Genomic DNA, 21,855 nt, shown 5'->3' on the forward strand with positions numbered 1-21,855 from the left:
TTAAAATAATGGATGGTTTTGTTTTTTCTTTGCCAAAGCAGGGGTTTTCGTGTAAAAATTACAAATACAAATAATATAAAGGTAGAAATATGAGTATAGAAATATATCATAAACACGTTAAAGATTTATATAAAAATTAGAAATATAAGGCAAAATAAGTTGTAGCAGTAGATATGGTAAATAATTTAAAAAATATTTCCCGTATATTTTTGAATAAGGTGCATATTATATATAGTTATTAATATAATACATCAATATAAACGATAAATATATATAAAATATCAACTATCTATAAGAAGGAATAAAAGCTCTATGTCACGTGCAGCAGTAGAAAATTTCAGGCTCCCAGGGAATAAATAGTTTTCTTTAAATCATTTTCGTTTTGGAGTTGTTGTTTTTTTTTACTCTCGGGTAGCCTGAAAGTTTCTACTGCTGCTTTTTTATTCTAAAGGTGGAAAGGTAAACCAAGATTAGAAATATAACAAAGGGGAAGGGAAAGGAAAGGGAAAAGGAAAAGGAAAAGGGAAGGGAAGTGGTGAAAAACAGAGTGAAAAAAGTAAAAAGAGTTGGAGGGAAAAAGAGAGGGCGTTGGGGAGGAGCGGTGCTGCCTCAGGTCCTTCCCCGCCCGGGGGCGAAGGACCCGTTTGATGCCCTGGAGGGACTGCAGCTGCCGGTGGCTCCCGGGGGACGGAGCGGTGGCTGTCAGCCCGAGACTCCAACTCCCGGCAGGCCGTGCTGCTGGCGCGGCGTGTGACGCAACGGCTATCGCGGCACATGAGTGGCTGCCAGCCCGAGACTCCAACTCCCGGCAGGCCCTGCTGCTGGCGCGGCATGTGACGCAACGGGCGACGCGGCCCGGCATTTTTCTCTAAATCGGCAGTAAATACAGCTGAGTAAAATTAGCTTGGTTTTCTTCCTTCTTTTGTAACTGAACTGTTTTTATTAAAAATCCTATTTGAATATGTGGAAAAAGTGGGGATGTCCTGTAATAGATCGTCGCTGTTTTTTTTTTTACAGGGTACTGAGAAAATACGTCTCCCTTAGAGTCCCACGGAAAGGTTCTCAGTGCGCTCTCTATCAAGGTATGTATTTACAAATAAGTGATCCCTTTAGATATTTGCCTGTGTACCTTTTCCTGTAATTCAGAGCTTGCGTTCTGTGGGTTTTATGATAAACCTGTAAAACATGTAAAAATGGTTTTGCAAGTCTTAAAGCTTGAAGGCAGCAATAAGTGGATTTAGAGCCTGTTCTTGACCAGACAAAGAGAAAAAGTGTGACTTTGATTCTGAACTTGTCATTTTTCATTTGACTTGTCTTGAATGATTTAGGAATAGAGAGAACTAGAAAAAGAGAGAAATAGAATTGATTATTGAGCACTCCTCAAATGCTCACCATGATTCAGTGTAGAGCCAAAGGGAAGGGTGATGGAACAGAGCTCTGTGCTTTGGAAGGAAATAAATTTAAACCTGACCTCCTCACAGAGTCTCACTAACTTCTTTTGTTTTAAAATACAAAATACGATTAGGAAGTGTTGGAAGTTAGTGTTTTGGGAAAGAAACGGCAGTTCCACAGAACATTCCATTGAACAGAGGCTCTGGGAACGATTCATGTTGTAAGTGCTGTCACTGCAATCAGTTGGTGGTTCAGCCTTGAAACGTGCACTTGGCCTTCTATAAAGCACTGTTTTGTTTGCCTTTCAGTGCTATGAGTCTTGATAAATTGGAGAAGAGCCCAAGAGAAATTTTTCATCCCTTGATATAAAAGGTAGGAAGTGACTTTTTTAGGTTTGGTTCTTTTTCTTTATTATTTTCTGGAAATAAAAGTAATTAAGTATAGGTACTACTGGTTTGTTTCTTCCAGTAGCAGGTGATAACAATAGCAGTAGTACTAGTAAAAATCATAATAGAAATAATAACAATAGTAATGTAATACTACGTAAACTGTCTTTATCCATTGAACTGGCCATTTCAAATCAAAACTTCTAAACACAAATCAAACCATCATCCTTGTAGAATCTTTCACAGCAGTGGGCTAAAGATCCTGGTTTTGTTGACAGGATTTATTGGTTCTGGAAGAACAAGAGGGAAGTACAAGCCTAACTACTTCTAGCTCACAGAGCCGTCCAGTGAACCCAGCTTTGTGTTTTGGTGGGCTTGTGATGACTTTGAAATCAATTGCTCATTCCAGTAAAAAAAATTCCTGTTTTTTTGAACGTGACAGCAGAAATAACTTTAGGCACCAACTGAATAATAATAGATCACCAGTTTAAGTTAAAAATTCATGCTATACTATCAAAATTTAAAGGTAAATTATTATGTGTTAGGTGATGGTATAAAGTGTATGTTCTAATGTGTAATGCAAAGATACATACGTACCTGAAAGTCCTTAGAGGAAACAAATTTTTATGTCTGCTGTTTGATTGTTTACCATACGATATTTGGTTTCATTTCCCAGGGATCGGTGAATTTTAACTTTGGAGTCCCCTATGCTAAGGATGCTCAGCTTACATGTGATGAAATGTTCAGTAATGGTGAGTTTTTCACCTTCTCTTTAATTGCTATGCTGATCTGAATAAGAAAAAAAAAAAAAACAAAAGCAAGAGAAAAAAAAGGATGGTTTATTATTTTTTACGCTGTTATGTTTGTTTCCTCAGTATTTGCTGCAGCTCTGCTTACCCAAGCTTTGGGTTCCTTCTGTCCCACTGGGAGTTGCCCAATTTGGTTGCATCTGGTGAAATTCACCCTGAGACCTTACAGAACCAGCTCCAACTACGTGAGAGCCATTTGCAGTTCTCTCCAGACGCCTGGAGAATGGGCAACGTTTCTGAGGATCCGACGAGCGTGCTTCTATCAAAACTCAGTCTGTGAAATTCCTGGGGAAAACCCTTCTGTGTCCTGAAGGGTTCAAACTCTGGTGAGGATCCAGTTATCAGGTGCTCACCTGGATGGTTCCAGCTCCCAAAGGTAACACTTGTACTCTTGCCCTGTAGTTTACATCTATTGTATTTTTGTTATTTTCAAGATTTTTTTGTCTTTGCAAAATATTGTGCATTTCACTCTTTGGAACCTCTCAGATGGTTCTTTGGTGCAGCACCACCCCGTGGGACACTTGGCTGCTGTCCTGAAGGGGTTGGTGGCTAGAATTGTAAATCCTGGAGAGTTTGTGAGTCTTCTGTCCCCAGGGAGGTGTCGTGCTTTGTTTACTTTTGTTCTGTTGGTTAGGCGCTGCTTCTCGTTGCAAGTATGAATTTCAAACTGCCCTGTTCTTATTTTAACTGTTTTCCTGGTTCTCTCCCTACGGCAGGGAAAGACTCTCGTATCCTTGTCGTCGGGCTCAGTGCTGTCCAAGAAGATACAGAGACTAAAAAAATCATAAGAAGCAAAATATGACTGCAGGGAAAAGAAGCTGGAGAGAACAGAAGGTGATATTGTTATCCTTACCCTGTATTAGAGACATCCGCTGTGCTTTGATGCTGGCAGCTGCCAGGGGCTTGTTAGCTCTTTGTAGGCAGGTGTAGGTGTTCACTTGTAGGTTTTTTCTCTGGACAAGGCAATTCAAACTTTGCTCAGCTGATATTTGCAGATTACTCTCTAGCACAGTCCAGCATGACATTTCTGAATGTTGTAAAAATACCATGTTACTTGGAAATTGCTAATGAAGAGAAGCTTTAGGGGAAAATAAGATTTCAGGGTTGGAAGATGTGAGAAGAATTGTGTGGGGATGTTAGACTGAAGTAAAGCACTCTTGAAGCTGGACTGGCACGCTGGCAGGTCCCCTATTAAACAGTAGTGCTGAGATGAGCCTGGGGGTTGCCCATTGTTTCTGTAGAAATCAATGTTTCCTGGTCTTGAGAGGTAAGCTGCTTTGAAAAGCTGGAAGGTGCAGCATGCTGACAATCTCCGTGCTTTGGATTAAAAGTAGATTTCAGAAGGGTCCTAGGCTTTTGTCTTTTCCTAGAAGTCGATGTAATCCTGTCGAGGAGTTTTTAGTTCTGTGTTGCCATGTCATCCATCAGAGCCCTGTTGTACTAATCTTCATACAAGTACAAAACAAAAAATCAGACCCTGTCCCAAGCACTTAGAGGCCAGAACACGATTTCCTCGGGCTGCCGTTTGCGTGCCATCGGTACTCCCCACGAATTGAGCCCTCTGGCTCTGACAGAGCCCCTGGATGCTGACGGAAGGAGGCTGGTCACAGACCCTGGAGGTGCCTGTCCCCCAGGGAGGGAGAGGCCGAGGCAGTGTGGCCTGCAGGGAGGGTGTCGTCCCCAGAGAGCAGCCGGCGACTCCATGCCTGCCCGGGGCTGCGGGTGCCCCCTCGGGGTGGACGCCTGCCCTCAGGTTTCCCTCTGGGCACCCGGGGAGGGAACCAGGTCCATCCGTGTGGCAGCTGCAGGGCCTGCAGGCTCTGGGCCCTGGAGCCGAGTGAGCCTGAGCTGCTGCACGCTTGCTGTGAGCTTTGGGGTGAGCGTGCATCACTGCAGGCCTGGGATGGATTGAAATGCGCTGAGGAAAGCGGAGGGAGGGAGGGAGGGAGGGAAATGCTCTGTTAACATGTGCCAATTCTTCTGTCAGACTCATCACGGCGGGACAGCGTGAAGACTGAAAGTGTAAGAAGATGTGGAGGGAAAGAGAGAATCTGACAGGAGCATCGGACGCACGAGTGCAGGAATTTTGCTTTTTTGCTTGGATGTAAACTCAGGCGTTGAAAGGAATTTGGGAGTGAGAAGGGACATTTCAGAAGGAGAAGAAGCAAAAGAAGTTGTTGTTGTTGTTACAGTCCTGGCAAAATCTTTTGTTCTAGCTAATAAAAGAAGTTAGTTTAAAAAACAAAAAGGAAAAAATGTAGTGGTTTTTTTTTTTCATTCACTATGATATTCATGGGTGGTATATGGTGTGTTGTTTCATTTCTTGGTAGTATTAAGTGTGTGTAAATTGTTTTTTGAGTGAAGCTGACACTCTGGATGGGTTGGTTTGTATTTGAGGCAGGATTAATTTCAATAGGATTCTTTCATAGATTTCTGATGGGTATTACTGGGATTTTGGTTTTGTTTGCTGTATGTATAAACATAGAGCTTTGGTAGGGCCAGCTGGGCTGCTGGAGTTTTGGGTGTGAATTTATTAGATGGCTTTTGTTAGATGCAGTTTTTAATTTTTGAAATGTTTTTCAATGTAGTGGTTTTAAGGTGGTTTTTAAGAATTCATTGTATTGTTTTCTGTTGTTTGTAGTTGGTGTATGATAAGGGATGTGGTGTGACTTTTTGAACATTATGGTTTTGGTGTTCCTAAGTTCTGATTTCTTTGTGGTTCAATATTTTTTTTTATTTTTATTTTTTGGGACAGGGGCATTTATATGGTGGGTTTTTATAGGCAATATGTTTTTTAATTTAGGTAGTGATATTTTTTAATATTTTAATAGTTTAGGTTTTTTATTTTCATGGTTTTAATTATTTTTTTTAATTTTTTCAAATAACTTTTATAGATGACATGTTATTATTTGTGCATTAACATAAAGGTAGAGCTTTGGGGACTTTTTTTAGTAATGTTTAGGGTCAGTTGTGCAGTTTTGAGTCTAGTGCGTTGGTTTGATTTAATTTTTATTGGGTGTTTGTTTTTATTAGCAGTTGTGTCATTTTCAAGGTGTGTTTGAGTTTTTTGGGGTTTTTGAGATACTGGTTTAGGAGGAAGTTTATGATGAGCATGTGCGGAGGTTTTGGGCTACTTTATAGTGGGATTTAAAATTTATTTACAGTTAGGTTTATTTGAGTTTTTATTAGGGTTCAATGACGTTGTGGGATGTTTGTTCCATTAGTAACAGAAATAGGTTTTGTTTTGCTGTGCTGCGATGGGATGGGCGTGTGCTGCGTGCCGGCGCTGACAAAGGTACAGTATTGTTGTGGCTCTGGTGTGTCGGGTTAATGAACTTACATGGGTTAATATAGAGATGAAAATAGAAATAAATATAAATTTAAAAATAAATATAAAATTAGAGTGGTAAACATAAATATAGATAACTGATACATACATAAAACTATAATACATGGTATATAATTGTAACATGTTATCATATAGATAAATGATAGTCTATTATATATAGATATATCTACACCAAGATATATAAATATAGATTGTAAATATAAAAATATTTAAATAGAGTTAAAGTAAATTGGGGGGTTTTATTAGGGTATAGGCTGGGGTTTTTAAATGATAGAAATAAAATATAAATTCAGATATACAAATATATATAGAAATACAAATATCTATACATATTTAATTTAAATAAATATAAGTAAAAAAAATATATATAATACAGAAAATATATATCTATGATTATATTAGAAGGTATTCTCTCTAATATATATAATATCTATGAATAGAATAAATAAAAATATCCATATAAATATCATTATAATTTTGAAAAATAAATTTACTTCCTAAATTTTAAATCTGGTTCAAATAAAGGGGTGTCCTTGGTTTTTATTTGGTTAGAGGCAGGAGTTTTATTTTAAATAATATAAGTAATATAGAAATGTGGATCTTAAGATAGAAAGATATAATGAATATATAAAGAGAAATTGCTAAACTATGCCTATAAATTTAAAGTTAAATATATGTAAGTAATATGAAGAGTTGTAGTATAGAATATAAATAACATTATATGGCAATATAAATTATAAATGGGAATATAAATATAAAAATATGTAAATATAGTTTAAGAGAAAGGGAATGTTTTGGCTTTTATTTAAGTAGAGGCAGGGTTTTTATTTTGAATATTATAAGTGTTCCAGAAGTAAAAATCTTGACGCAGAAATATTTAATCAATATAAAAAACATGAATAAAAATATATGAAAAATATAAATACCTACTTGCATCGGATGTAATATAGAATATAAATTTATTTATAAATTGACATTGGTAAAGATAAATGCATAAGTAAGCAATAGACATTAAAATACATTAATTATATATTATATATATATTATATATATTAATATACAATAATTTATTATATTACATTATATATACATTATATATTATATATAAATATATATATTATATAAATTAATATACATTATAAATATGAATATAAAAATTGAACATGAGGATAAAATCTATTTAAATATTGTTTAAAACAAAGGTTGGGCTTTTTTATTCTTGTGTTAGAGGCAGGGTTTTTATTTTAAATAATATGAATGTAGATATTATTGTTATATATTTCTAAATATTGAGATATACAATCAAGATATAAATATATAACCGCAAAATATAAATAAATACAAATAATAGGAAGAGATGTAATGAAGAATACAAATAACAGTATACATAAGTATACATTTTAAATGTAAATGTGAATATGAACCTGAAAAATAGAATTAAAAAAAATATTTAAGTAGAGTTTTGAAGAAAGGGGTTCTTTTTGGCTTTAATGTGGATGGAGGCAAAGGTTTTATTTTAAATAATCCAAGTGTTACAGAAGTAAAAATAGTAACAGAAATACATACTTACTATGTAAAAATATTTGTAAAAATATACAAATAAAGTTTTAGGGATATATGCAATATGGAATAGAAATGTATTCATAAAAAGAAATGTATAAATGGACAGTGTACATCAATATACATTGTAAATAGAAATGTGAATATTAATATGAAAAAATATTTTAAAAAATATTTAATTATATTTTTAATTCTTTTTTTTTTTTTTGTGTTGTGTTTTGTTTGGTTTTGTTTTGTCTTTTACCCTATTAGATTAGAGGCAGAAGTTTTTTTTCCCTCTTCCCGGTTGTTTTGGGGCATGTATTTCAGAGCAGTTTTCGGCGGGGGTCGCCCCTGTTCTTTTTTGCCGCCTTCGCTGCCGCAGCCCCGAGGCGCGCTGCGCCCCCGGCTGGGGCGGGCGGCAGTGCTGCCGCCTTGTGGGCAGAGCGCGGTACTGCAGGCGTGCAGCGAGAGGCCGCCAGCTTGGGAGTGGCGCGTGGGCGATGTCGCGGAGTTTTGGTTGACCTTCTCAAGATGGCGGCGAAAAGGGCGGGAAAGTGGAGGACCGGGTGGGTGTTTAACTGCACTGCCTGCACGGAATACCGACGTCATGGCGGCCCCGACGGATTTTTCTGTGGCGTTTCATGTGTACCCGAGACATGCTGTGGGCTCAGCGGCGCCGCGGGCGGGCGTATTTTGGCGGGTTTGTGAGAGGCATCTGGGTAAACGCCTCGCTGTGCCGGGGTCCTCTCACGTCGGCTTTCCCGCCCTGAGGGAGCCGAGCCGGGCCGAATAGTTCCGAAGAGCCGAAGAGCCGAGTGTGGCCGGAAACAGCCGAGTTTCCCCGAAGACCGAGTGTGGCCGAAAAGAGCCGAGTTTCCCCGAAGAGCCCACTGTGGCCGCAAACAGCCGACTGCAACCGAAGAGCCCAGTGCGGCCGGAAACAGCCCAGTTTACACCAAGAGCCGATGATAGCCGACTGCAACCGATAGCCGACTGTAGCCGACTTGAGCCGCATTTAGACAATGTGCCGAATACGACCGAGTTTAGCCGAACTGAAACGAGTTTAGACCAAGAGCCGAAGCAAGCCCAATTCAGCCGAGTTTCATTCAACAGAACCGAACGACGCCGCAGCGCTCTGCATGCAGTGCGCCTGTGCAGACGGCAGGGATCGCTGTGCCTGCAGTGCGCCGGTGCAGACGGCAGGGATCGCTGTGCCTGCAGTGCGCCGGTGCACACGGCAGGGGGCGCTGTATAAAGTATAAAATATCAACTATCGATAAGAAGGGATAAAAGCTCTCTGTCAAGTGCAGCTGTAGAAAATTTCAGGCTCCCAGGGAATAAATCGTTTTCTTTAAATCATTTTCGTTTTGGAGTTTTTTTTACTCCCAGGTAGCCTGAAAGTTACTACTGCTGCTTTTTTATTCTAAAGCTAGAAAGGAAAACCAAGATTAGAAATGCAGGGAAAGAAAGAAAGAAAGTAAGTAAGAAAAAGAAAAAAAGGAAATAAGGAAAGGAAATGAAAGGAAGAAAGAAGGAAGGACAGGAAGGAAGGGAGGAAAGAAGGAAGACAGACAAAAAAAACCCAAAAACCAGGAGGGCAAGGAGAAACCTAGGGAAAAAAAATAAAAAGAAAAGAAAAAAGAAACCAACAAAAAACAAAGCCACAGGAAAAAACCTCGGGATGGGCGAGAAACACCCCCCCTCCCTGAAAAATCCAAGCTGGGCAAGAAACATCCCAGAAATACCACAAAAAAAAAAAAAAAAAACAAAAAAAAAAACAGGGGAAAAAAAAAAAAAAACTGAAAAAAAAAACCAAGGGGGGCAAGGAAAAACCAGAAAAAACACCAAGATGGGCAAGAAGAAACGAAGAAAAAAACCCAAGAAGTGCCAGAAAAAAAAATCAAGAAACAAGGCAAGAAAGAGAGGCAATAAAGGCCACAAAAAATTCAAGAAAAAACCCAAGAAATGCCAGAAAAAGGTACGAAAATGGTTCTGCCAGGTGCGATCAAGGTGAGCGGGGTCAGATTCAGGTCCAGGAGATGAACAAGTGTCAGATTAGTTTGGGGCACTGCTGTGCAATGCAGCTGTGACAGGATTTATGTTTAAATATAGTTTAAATAAATTGGGGATTGTTTGGCTTTTATTGGGGTATAGGCTGGAGATTTCATAAAAAATATAAAACTAGAAATCCAAATATATCATCTATATGTCGATATCAATAAATATTTAATATATATAAATATCAGTAAAAGAAATCTATTGTGTCAAAAGAGTATACCTATTATTATATAAAAAGGTATTCTCTCCAATATACATAATATCTATAAATATAACAAATGAAAATTACAAATATAGATGTGAATAGAATTATGACAAACAAAATTATTTTTAAAATTTTAAATGTGTTTTAAATAAAGGGGTGTCTTTGCTTTTTATTTCGTTAGAGGCAGGGGTTTTAATTTTAAATAATATAAGTACTATAGAAATGTAAATCGACATACAGAAATATATAATAAATATATAGAGATACAAAGATATAATGCCAAACTATGAATAGAAATCTATGTAAGTAACATGAAGAGATGCAATATATAATACAATTTTTATTATACAGTAATATAAATTCTAAATATAAATGCGAATATAATTGTGAAAAATATATGATGGGGGCTCGGAGCAGCCCAGGTGTGAGCTGTAATGATGATGGGGGCTCGGAGCAGCCCAGGTGTGAGTGTGAGGATGATGAGGGCTCGGAGCAGCCCAGGTGTGAGTGTGAGGATGATGAGGGCTCGGAGCAGCCCAGGTGTGAGTGTGAGGATGATGGGGGCTCGGAGCAGCCCAGGTGTGAGTGTGAGGATGATGAGGGGCCGGCTCCTGCCGGGGCGAGGCTGTTTTAGGGGGAGGCTTTGTCTCAGCTCCCTTTTGCATGGAGCTGCTGAGTGGAGGGGTTTATGGGGCGCTCCCGGCGCTGTCTCATGGAAGGACTGCGAGAGCTTCCCACAGGGTCGGGGGCAACGCCTGGATCCGCGCTTGGGTACGTGGAGCATCGCTTAAAGGAGGCGCCGAGGGACGAATCTTTGTGCCGGGGAGCAGCGGCCGAACAGGTGAGCCCGTGTGGGTTCGGAGCGGGGAATTTTCTCCTTCCCCTTTGCAATTTCATCTTGCCAGTCCCTCCCCGGGTCCCCAGGAACAAAAATGGAGCTTATGAAGACAAAAGGAATTAAGGAGAAGGAAGCAGCTCCTCTTCTTTTATTGTCTGCGTTTGACCTGAGGGGATCCCTCTTGACTTGTGGTTTGAAGGGTGTTGATTGCAGGAAAAGCTGCCTTTTCCAGGCTGTTAGGGGTATCCCGGGGGTGACAGGGAATCCCTGCGTTCTATTCTAAGGGGAATGGGAAAAGTATTCTTGTGGTATTCTGGGTTTGATTTGAAGGCAGCCACCCCATTTGCACCACCCTCGGGTTTAAATGGAGGGGGCAGCCCTGGTGTCCCTCCTTTTCAAGGGTTTGCATGGAGGTCGAAATCGCCCTTTCCCATCAGTCAAAGGCTTTCATTTGGGGAGCGCCCCTTCTTTTCTGCTCTCCTAGGGGGTGAAATTGGAGGGGAGAACACATTTCTTTGCCCTTGTTGAAGTGAGGTGCGCCCCGTCTGCGGTTTCGGGGTTGGCTTGCGGGAAGCCGCAGCTCCGGCAGCGTTTGCAGGGCTGCAATGGGGCTGTGCCGCTGCATTGGAGGGCGCTGCCCGTGCCCGCGGCCCGGCCCGGAACGTTCCCGCTCGGGAGCGCTGCTGGCACGGCCCGGGCAGCTGCCGGGGCGCACGGGGGATTCGGCGCGGCCGGGCCGGCCGAGGGCGGCAGTGGCGGAGCCGCGCCGGTGCGAGCCGAGCGGAGCCGAGCGGAGCCGGGCCGGGCCGGCCGAGGGCGGCAGAGGCGGCGCGGGCGCTGCTGCGCCGGCCCGGGCGGTGCCGGCCGCTCCGTCCGCTCCGGGCGCGGGGCTCGGGCGCCGCCGGTAGCCCCGGGCCCGGTGCCGGCCCCGCCGGGCAGGGGCAGCGGGCGGGGCTCCCCGGGACGGCGCCGGCCCCGCGTGCCGGAGCGGCCGCCGCAGGAGCCGCTTTCCTGCCGGGAGCCGCGCTCCGTCCGGGGCCGGCAGCGAGCGCGGGGTTCGGCCGCTCCACGTTCGGCGGTGCCGTGGCTCGGAGGCGCTTTGGAGGCGGTGATGGCATCGCTGGGTTCGGTTTGCAGCGGGTGTCCGCTAAGGGATACGGTGTTCTTCCTGAGCGGCACGGTTCTCGGTGCCGGTAGGGATGATAAAGGTTCGTTTCGGATTGGGTTTTGTAGTCGGATATATATTTTTTTGCCGGGGTATTATGTTTAGAAGGGCGCGCAATGTTTTTTACGGGTCGTAGCGCGAAGCAGCGGTTCGCATTTTAATTCTGTTGCGGTGGCTTTTATTAGCGTGAGTGTGTAGTGTTTGTTTTGGGGGGCTTGGGGAAGCGTCCTGTCGTTCACAGCAGCGGGTTTTTAATCTCGATAATTGCATGTGTGTTTATCGTCTTCCAGGGCTTTTATTTGTTTGGTTTGTTTGATTGTAGTGTATGTTTTATGGTTACGGGTAATTTGGGGGACATTGTTTATGGTTACGTTTGTCTTTAGTCTTTGTGTTTGTTTCTAGGTGGTATTTTTATTTTGATAGCTTGAGGCACTATGGGTTTATTCAGTTGGGAATAAGTTTTTTGTTGCAGATTTCAGTTTATTTGGTTTTTGGTATTATTCTTGTTGTTGGTTTCTTTATTTTCTTTTTTTGGTGGTTGTTGTTGCTGTCTTTTAATGTATTTGAGTATTGTTTATCAGGGTTTATTTTGGGAACGTGGGTATTTATATGGTGGGTTTCTAAAGTATTTATTTATTTGGGTAGTTAATTTCTTAGTTTTTAGTGGTTGAGATGTTTTTCCATTTTGTTAATTAGTTCAGGTTTTAAAGTTATTTTTACAGAGGATTGTTTATTCTTTGAGTTCGTGTAGAGGTAGAATTGCGTTGGTTTTTTCTTTTTTAGTAACGTTCAGGGTCAGTGGCACTGTCTTGAGTTTAGTAGATTGGTTTGACTTTTTTTTAGTACTTTTTGTAATTTGCTGTGTGTGTTTCTAGAGGATTTTCTTTTATTTTGGTTCCATTTTTCTGTCGTGATGAGAATTGTTATTGAAAAGAGTGTTCTTTGTTTTTTCGCTGACACTTGTTTGGCTGTTGGAGGTATCTTGATGTTTTTGGAAGATATTGGTGGGAATTTGATGCTGTTTGTTCTGTCATTTCATTTAGGAATTGGATTTTAAATATACAATTATGACTCTAACTATATTGAAACAAAAGAAATAGATGTGTAGCAGTGGGAATGAGCCAATTTTATTTTTATATATTCGGTTAATTTTTAAAATTTAACATGTAACATGAGTCATTATATGTTACAATAAGTTATTCTAATTTTAATAGAGTATTGTGTATGTTTTTAGATATATGAATAGAGAATATAAATGTAAATACAACCCAAACAAAAATACAAATATATAAATGTATTGCAACTATATGCAGATATATAAAAAATTAATAATAAATTGTAAATATAAAATAACATAAATTGATACAATATATAATACAAGTGATACTGCATATATTTTATGAAAAATATTATAGGAAATGGATATAAAATAGATATAAATACGGATGTGATCTATCTATCTATCTATATCTATCATTTGTTGTATATTATGACAAATACAAATATAAAAAAACATTTAGGTAGTTTAAAATAATGGATGGTTTTGTTTTTTCTTTGCCAAAGCAGGGGTTTTCGTGTAAAAATTACAAATACAAATAATATAAAGGTAGAAATATGAGTATAGAAATATATCATAAACACGTTAAAGATTTATATAAAAATTAGAAATATAAGGAAAAATAAGTTGTAGCAGTAGATGTGGTAAATAATTTAAAAAATATTTCCCGTATATTTTTTGAATAAGGTGCATACTATATATAGTTATTAATATAATACATCAATATAAACGATAAATATATATAAAATATCAACTATCTATAAGAAGGAATAAAAGCTCTATGTCACGTGCAGCAGTAGAAAATGTCAGGCTCCCAGGGAATAAATAGTTTTCTTTAAATCATTTTCGTTTTGGAGTTTTTTTTTTTTTCCTCTCGGGTAGTCTGCAAGTTTCTACTGCTGCTTTTTTATTCTAAAGGTGGAAAGGTAAACCAAGATTAGAAATACAAGAAAGGGGAAGGGAAGGGAAGGGAAAGGAAAGGAAAGGGAAAAGGAAAAGGGAAGGGAAGTGGTGAAAAACAGAGTGAAAAAAGTAAAAAGAGTTGGAGGGAAAAAGAGAGGGCATTGGGGAGGAGCGGTGCTGCCTCAGGTCCTTCCCCGCCCGGGGGCGAAGGACCCGTTTGATGCCCTGGAGGGACTGCAGCTGCCGGTGGCTCCCGGGGGACGGAGCCGTGGCTGTCATCGCGAGACTACAACTCCCGGCAGGCCGTGCTGCCGGCGCGGCGTGTGACGCAACGGCTGACGCGGCACATGAGTGGCTGGCGTGCCAGGCGGCCGCGCGGGGCTGTGCGCGCGCAGCTGCCGGCGCCTCTCCCGCGCGGGACAGCGACGCTGGAGGGGCGCAGCCTCCGTCTGGCCGCCCGCGCGGAGCTGAGCAGCGCGGAAGGAGCGTCCGCCCGGTTCCTCGGCCTCCCTCAGCGGTGCCGGGGGCGGGGGCGCTGCCGCCCGCCGATGGCGGAGGGCGAGGCGGTGCTTTGCTGCCGCGGGCCGGGAGCTGCGGGAGCCGCCCCGGGCGAGCGGCGCCGGGCGCTGCCGCGGTCCCGGTGGGGCGGCCGCCCTCGGGCTGGCGGAGGCGCCGGAGGAGCCCCCGAGCTGCAGCCGTCTCCCTCGGGCTGCTGCCGGTGCTGCGGGCGGAGGCGGCTCCGCCGCGTGTTGGGCGCTGCGAGCAGGGAGCGCTGCGGTATCGCCGGCATGGCGGGGCTGCTGCCTGCGTTAGTGCCCGTGGCTCTTTGTGCCGTGACAGCGGATGGAGCGGCGCTGGGCGGTAAAGCCAGAGATGGCCGGGAGAATGCCCAGCGCAGGGAGCGGGCGGGCTGTGTGCTTCGGATGGCACAGGTGCGAGCTGCAAAGCCACCCCCCCTTCCGCCCCTGCCCTCCCGAGCCCCAGGGAAAATGCTTTCCAGCATTGTCGAGCTTCTGAAAGACAAAACTTGTGATTTGACACTTGCATCCAGAAAAGGTTTCTGTCTAGATTAGCAAATGCCTCAATTGTTCTTGGTTACATCCCATGACCGGTTTCAGGCAGCGACTTTATAATGCCTTTAGGATTTTCTTGTACAATGGTGAGAAAACAGGCAGGTCTGATAGTGGTTTCACTTTTTTTTCTACTTCACGTTCCATAAGATTCTTTTATGCAAGCACTTGTTTTAAAATTCTACTGTAAGCGTTTATGGTTCACTTTTTTTTTCTTTGCAGCACCCGTGACTTTTTTTTCCCTCTAAATCGGGAGTAAATATAGCTGAGTAAAATTACCTTGATTTTCTTCCTTCTTTTTTAACTGAATTGTTTTTATTAAAAATGCTATTTGAATATGTAGAAAAAGTGGGGATGTCTTGTAATATATCCTAGCTTTTCTTGTTTACAGGATACTCAGAAAATATGTCTCCCTTAGAGTCCCACAGAAACGTTCTCAGTGCGATCTCTATCAAGGTATGTATTTACGAGTAAGTGGTCCCTTTAGATAATTGCCTGTGAATGACCTTTTCCTGTAATTCAGAGCTTGCGTTCTGTGGGTTTTATGATAAAGCTGTAAAACATGTCAAAATGGTTTTGCAAGTCTTAATCGTTGAAGGCAGCAAGAAGTGGATTTAGAGCCTGTTCTTGAGCAGACAAAGGGAAAAAGTGTGACTTTGATGCTGAACTTGTCATTTTTCATTTGACTTGTCTTGCATTATTTAAGAGTAGAGAGAACTAGAAAAAGAGAGAAATCGAATTGGTTCTTGAGCACTCCTCAAATGCTCACCATGATCCAGTGTAGAGCCGAAGGGAAGGGTGGTGGAACAGAGCTCTGAGCTTTAGAAGGAAATAAATTTAAAGCTGACCTCCGCACAGAGTCTCACTAACTTCTGTGGTTTTAAAATACAAGATAAGTTTAGGAAGTGTTGGAAGTTAGTGTTTTGGGAAAGAAACGGCAGTTCCACAGAACATTCCATTGAACAGAGGCTCTGGGAACGATTCACGTTGTACGTGCTGTCACTGCAGTCAGTTGGTGGTTCAGCCTTGAAACGTGCACTTGGCCTTCTGTAAAGCACTGTTTTGTTTGCCTTTCAGTGCTATGAGTCTTGATAAATTGGAGAAGAGCCCAAGAGAAATTTTTCATCCCTTGATATAAAAGGTAGGAAGTGACTTTTTTTGGTTTGGTTCTTTTTCTTTATTATTTTCTGGAAATAAAAGTAAGTAAGTATAGGTACTACTGGTTTGTTTCTTCCAGTAGCAGGTGATAATAATAGTAGTAGTACTAGTAAAAATCATAATAGAAATAATAACAATAGTAATGTAATACTACTTAAACTGTCTTTATCCATTGGACTGGCCATTTCAAATCAAAACTTCTAAACACAAATCAAGCCATCATCCTTGTAGAATCTTTCACAGCAGCGGGCTAAAGATCCTGGTTTTGTTGACAGCATTTATTGGTTCTGGAAGAACAAGAGGGAAGTACAAGCCTAACTACTTCTAGCTCACAGACCCGTCCAGTGAAGCCAGCTTTGTGTTTTGGTGGGCTTGTGATGACTTTGAAATCAATTGCTCATTCCAGTAAAAAAAAATCATGTTTTTTTGAACGTGACAGCAGAAATAACTTTAGGCACCAACTGAATAATAAGAGATGACCAGTTTAAGTTAAAAATGCATGCTATACTATCAAAATTTAAAGGTAAATTATTATGTATTAGGTGATGGTATAAAGTGTATGTTCTAATGTGTAATGCAAAGATACATACGTACCTGAAAGTCCTTAGAGGAAACAAATTTTTATGTCTGCTGTTTGATTGTTTACCATACGATATTTGGTTTCATTTCCCAGGGATCGGTGAATTTTAACTTTGGAGTCCCCTATGCTAAGGATGCTCAGCTTACAGGTGATGAAATGTTCAGTAATGGTGAGTTTTTCACCTTCTCTTTAATTGCTATGCTGATCTGAATAAGAAAAAAAAAAACAAAAGCAAGAGAAAAAAAAGGATGGTTTATTATTTTTTACGCTGTTATGTTTGTTTCCTCAGTATTTGCTGCAGCTCTGCTCACCCAAGCTTTGGGTTCCTTCTGTCCCACTGGGAGTTGCCCAATTTGGTTGCATCTGGTGAAATTCACCCTGAGACCTTACAGAACCAGCTCCAACTACGTGAGAGCCATTTGCAGTTCTCTCCAGACGCCTGGAGAATGGGTGACGTTTCTGAGGATCCGACGAGCGTGCTTCTGTCAAAACTCAGTCTGTGAAATTCCTGGGGAAAACCCTTCTGTGTCCTGAAGGGTTCAAACTCTGGTGAGGATCCAGTTATCAGGTGCTCACCTGGATGGTTCCGGCTCCCAAAGGTAACACTTGTACTCTTGCCCTGTAGTTTACATCTATTGTATTTTTGTTATTTTGCAAGATTTTTTGTCTTTGCAAAATATTGTGCATTTCACTCTTTGGAACCTCTCAGATGGTTCTTTGGTGCAGCACCACCCCAGGGGACACTTGGCTGCTGTCCTGAAGGGGTTGGTGGCTAGAATTGTAAATCCTGGAGAGTTTGTGAGTCTTCTGTCCCCAGGGAGGTGTCGTGCTTTGTTTACTTTTGTTCTGTTGGTTAGGCGCTGCTTCTCGTTGCAAGTATGAATTTCAAACTGCCCTGTTCTTATTTTAGCTGTTTTCCTGGTTCTCTCCCTACGGCAGGGAAAGACTCTCGTGTCCTTGTCGTCGGGCTCAGTGCTGTCCAAGAAGATACGGGGACTAAAAAAATCATAAGAAGCAAAATAGGACTGCAGGGAAAAGAAGCTGGAGAGAACAGAAGGTGATATTGTTATCCTTACCCTGTATTAGAGACATCCGCTGTGCTTTGATGCTGGCAGCTGCCAGGGGCTTGTTAGCTCTTTGTAGGCAGGTGTAGGTGTTCACTTGTAGTTTTTTTCTCTGGACAAGTCAATTCAAACTTTGCTAAGCTTATATTTGCAGATTACTCTCTAGCACAGTCCAGCATGACATTTTTGAATGTTGTAAAAATACCATGTTACTTGGAAATTGCTAATGAAGAGAAGCTTTAGGGGAAAATAAGATTTCAGGGTTGGAAGTTGTGAGAAGAATTTTGTGGGGATGTTAGACTGAAGTAAAGCACACTTGCAGCTGGACTGGCGCGCTGGCAGGTCCCCTATTAAACAGTAGTGCTGAGATTAGCCTGGGGGTTGCCCATTGTTTCTGTAGAAATCAATGTTTCCTGGTCTTCAGCGGGAAGCTGCTTTGAAAAGCTGGAAGGTGCAGCATGCTGACAATCCCCGTGCTTTGGATTAAAAGTAGATTTCAGAAGGGCCCTAAGCTTTTGTCTTTTCCTAGAAGTCAATGTAATCCTATCGAGGAGTTTTTAATTCTGTGTTGCCACGTCATCCGTCAGAGCCCCGTTGTACTAATCTTCATACAAGTACAAAACAAAAAATCAGACCCTGTCCCAAGCACTTAGAGGCCAGAACACGATTTCCTCGGGCTGCCATTTGTGTGCCATCGGTACTCCCCACGAATTGAGCCCTCTGGCTCTGACAGAGCCCCTGGATGCTGACGGAAGGGGGCTGGTCACAGACCCTGGAGGTGCCTGTCCCCCAGGGAGGGAGAGGCCGAGGCAGTGTGGCCTGCAGGGAGGGTGTCGTCCCCAGAGAGCAGCCGGCGACTCCATGCCTGCCCGGGGCTGCGGGTGCCCCCTCGGGGTGGACGCCTGCCCTCAGGTTTCCCTCTGGGCACCCGGGGAGGGAACCAGGTCCATCCGTGTGGCAGCTGCAGGGCCTGCAGGCTCTGGGCCCTGGAGCCGAGTGAGCCTGAGCTGCTGCATGCTTGCTGTGAGCTTTGGGGTGAGCGTGCATCACTGCAGGCCTGGGATGGATTGAAATGCGCTGAGGAAAGCAGAGGGAGGGAGGGAGGGAGGGAAATGCTCTGTTAACATGTGCCAATTCTTCTGTCAGACTCATCACGACGGGACAGCGTGAAGACTGAAAGTGTAAGAAGATGTGGAGGGAAAGAGAGAATCTGACAGGAGCATCGGACGGACGAGTGCACGAATTTTGCTTTTTTGCTTGGATGTAAACTCAGGCGTTGAAAGGAATTTGGGAGTGAGAAGGGACATTTCAGAAGGAGAAGAAGCAAAAGAAGTTGTTGTTGTTGTTACAGTCCTGGCAAAATCTTTTGTTCTAGCTAATAAAAGAAGTTAGTTTAAAAAGAAAAAGGAAAAAATGTAGTGGTTTTTTTTTTCCTTCACTATGATATTCATTGGTGGTATATGGTGTGTTGTTTCATTTCTTGGTATTATTAACTCTGTGTAAATTGTTTTTTGAGGGAAGCTGACTTTCTGGATGGGTTGGTTTGTATTTGAAGCAGGATTAATTTCAATAGGATTCTTTCCTAGATTTCTGATGGGTATTACTGGGATTTTGGTTTTGTTTACTGTATGTATGAACCTAGAGCTTTGGTAGGGCCAGCTGGGCTGCTGGAGTTTTGGGTGTGAATTTATTAGATGGCTTTTGTTAAATGCAGTTTTTAATTTTTGAAATGTTTTTCAATGTAGTGGTCTTAAGGTGGTTTTTAAGAATTCATTGTATTGTTTTATCTTGTTTGTAGTTGGTGTATGATGAGGGATGTAGTGTGACTTCTTGAAGGCTATGGTTTTGGTGTTCCTAAGTTCTGATTTCTTTCTGGTTGGATAGTTTTTTTTATTTTTATTTTTTGGGACAGGGGCATTTATATGGTGGGTTTTTATAGGCAATACGTTTTTTAATTTAGGTAGTGATATTTTTTAGTATTTTAATGGTTTAGGTTTTTTATTTTCAGGGTTTTTTTTTTTTAATTTTTTCAAAGAACTTTTATAGATTATAGGTTATTATTTGTGCATTAGGAAAAAAGGTAGAGCTTTGGGGACTTTTTTTAGTAATGTTTAGGGTCAGTTGTACAGTTTTGAGTCTAGTGAGTTGGTTTGATTTAATTTTTATTGGGTGTTTGTTTTTATTAGCAGTTGTGTCATTTTCAAGGTGTATTTGAGTTTTTTGGGGTTTTTGAGATACTGGTTTAGGAGGAAGTTTATGATGAGCATGTGCGGAGGTTTTGGGCTACTTTATAGTGGGATTTAAAATTTGTTTACAGTTAGGTTTATTTGAGTTTTTATTAGGGTTCAGTGTTGTGGGATGTTTGTTCCGTTAGTAATAGAAATAGGTTTTGTTTTGAGGTGCTGCGGTGGGATGGGCGTGTGCTGCGTGCCGGCGCTGACAAAGGTACAGTATTGTTGTGGCTCTGGTGTGTCGGGTTAATGAACTGACATGGTTTAATGTAGAGATGAAAATAGAAATAAATATAAAATTAAAAATAAATATAAAATTAGAGTGGTAAACATAAATATAGATAACAGATACATACATAGAACTATAATATATGGTATATAATTGGAACATATTATCGTATAGGTAAATGATAGTCTGTTTTATATATATATATATACACAAAGATATATAAATATAGATTGTAGATATAAAAATATTTAAATGGAGTTAAAGTAAATTGGGGGTTTTTTTAGGTTATAGGCTGGGGTTTTTAAATAAATGATAGAAATAAAATATAAATTCAGATATACAAATATATATAGAAATACAAATATCTATACATATTTAATTTAAATAAATATAAGTAAAAAATATATATATAATACAGAAAATATATATCTATGATTATATTAGAAGGTATTCTCTCTAATATATATAATAGCTATGAATAGAATAAATAAAACTATCCATATAAATATCATTATAATTTTGAAAAATAAATTTACTTCCTAAATTTTAAATCTGGTTCAAATAAAGGGGTGTCCTTGGTTTTTATTTGGTTAGAGGCAGGAGTTTTATTTTAAATAATATAAGTAATATAGAAATGTGGATCTTAAGATAGAAAGATATAATAAATATATAAAGAGAAATTGCTAAACTATGCCTATAAATTTAAATATAAATATATGTAAGTAATATGAAGAGTTGTAGTATAGAATATAAATAACATTATATGGCAATATAAATTATAAATGGGAATATAAATATAAAAATATGTAAATATAGTTTAAGAGAAAGGGAATGTTTTGGCTTTTATTTAAGTAGAGGCAGAGTTTTTATTTTGAATATTATAAGTGTTCCAGAAGTAAAAATCTTGACGCAGAAATATTTAATCAATATAAAAAACATGAATAAAAATATATAAAAAATATAAATACCTACTCGCATCGGATGTAATATAGAATATAAATTTATTTATAAATTGACATTGGTAAAGATAAATGCATAAGTAAGCAATATACATTAATATACATTATAAATACAAATATGAATATAAAAATTGAACACGAGGATAAAATCTATTTAAATATTGTTTAAAACAAAGGTTGGGCTTTTTTATTCTTGTGTTAGAGGCAGGGTTTTTATTTTAAATCATATGAATGTAGTTATTATTGTTATATATTTCTAAATATTGAGATATACAATCAAGATATAAATATATTATATAACCACAAAATCTAAATAAATACAAATAATAGGAAGAGATGTAATGAAAAATACAAATAACAGTATACATAAGTATACATTTTAAATGTAAATGTGAATATGAACCTGAAAAATAGAATTTAAAAAAATATTTAAGTACAGTTTTGAAGAAAGGGGTTCTTTTTGGCTTTAATGTGGATGGAGGCAAGGGTTTTATTTTAAATAATCCAAGTGTTACAGAAGTAAAAATAGTAACAGAAATACATACTTACTATGTAAAAATAATTACAAAAATATACAAATAAATTAAAGTTTTAGGGATATATGCAATATGGAATAGAAATGTATTTATAAAAAGAAATGTATAAATGGACAGTGTACATCAATATACATTGTAAATAGAAATGTGAATATTAATATGAAAAAATATTTTAAAAAATATTTAATTATTTTTTTAATTTTTTTTTTTTTTTGTGTTGTGTTTTGTTTTTTGTTTTGTTTTGTCTTTTATCCTATTAGATTAGAGGCAGAAGGTTTTTTTCCCTCTTCCCGGTTGTTTTGGGGCATTTATTTCAGAGCAGTT

Source organism: Melospiza melodia, chromosome W, assembly GCF_035770615.1.
Source record: "Melospiza melodia melodia isolate bMelMel2 chromosome W, bMelMel2.pri, whole genome shotgun sequence".
NCBI classification, from domain to species: Eukaryota; Metazoa; Chordata; class Aves; order Passeriformes; family Passerellidae; genus Melospiza; species Melospiza melodia.